General features: G+C 45.8%; 1 long non-coding RNA gene across 1 annotated transcript in view; it reads left to right on the top strand.

Moving 5' to 3' along the window:
- LOC116075014 overlaps positions 1 to 342 on the top strand; it is a 675-nt gene extending 333 nt beyond the window's left edge. Inside the window, exon 2 of the long non-coding RNA XR_004112382.1 lies at positions 45 to 342. This is a non-coding gene — a long non-coding RNA (uncharacterized LOC116075014). The remainder of the gene's footprint in view (positions 1 to 44) is intronic.
- Positions 343 to 668: the final 326 nt, after the last annotated feature.

Below are 668 nucleotides of genomic sequence, written 5' to 3'. Positions count from 1 at the left end.
GGCTCCGTCCCAGTCTGCCTTCTAACTACTGCTGAGGCTCCGAGGTCACGGGCTCCGTCCCAGTCTGCTTTCTAACTACTGCTGAGGCTCCGAGGTCACGGGCTCCGTCCCAGTCTGCTTTCTAACTACTGTTGCGGCTCCATGTGGTGCTAAGACTACACAGGTGTGCTTTCAATGTTTGCAGGGGCCTTTCACAAACATGGGCGTTTTACAGGAATGGCTTGGCCTCCTCGGATACTCTTTTTAGGTAAAGGCATTCAGGCAGGTCTCCTTCTTTGGCTTCAAGACTGAAAAGGACGTGTGCCTGTCCACCTACCCATGCTATGCCATTTAGGAAGATATCTCTCAAAAAAAAAAAAGTCTCTCTCCCTCCTATAGCAAGCATTAGCTGCCTGTAGATCTTCAGGGTTCAAACCTTTACTTAAAAGAGCTCTCAAACTTTAGAGTTATATGAACTACTAATAAATAGGTTTAACTTGTTTTCCATTCATGGGGATACAGACATAAATACTTTCCTCGTGTTAAGCCAAACACTTAATATGAGAACCAGATTTATTTTAAAAAACACTCACTGTTCAAAAATGCTGTAGCTGGGGGGTTGGGAGGGGTAGGGCACTTGCTTATTATTTGTGAAGCCCCGGATCCAGCTCCAGCACTACATGAGAACA

The sequence above is a fragment of the Mastomys coucha genome, unplaced genomic scaffold (assembly GCF_008632895.1).
Source record: "Mastomys coucha isolate ucsf_1 unplaced genomic scaffold, UCSF_Mcou_1 pScaffold3, whole genome shotgun sequence".
In the NCBI taxonomy this organism is placed as follows: domain Eukaryota; kingdom Metazoa; phylum Chordata; class Mammalia; order Rodentia; family Muridae; genus Mastomys; species Mastomys coucha.
This window is presented reverse-complemented; position numbering and strand designations above follow the sequence as displayed.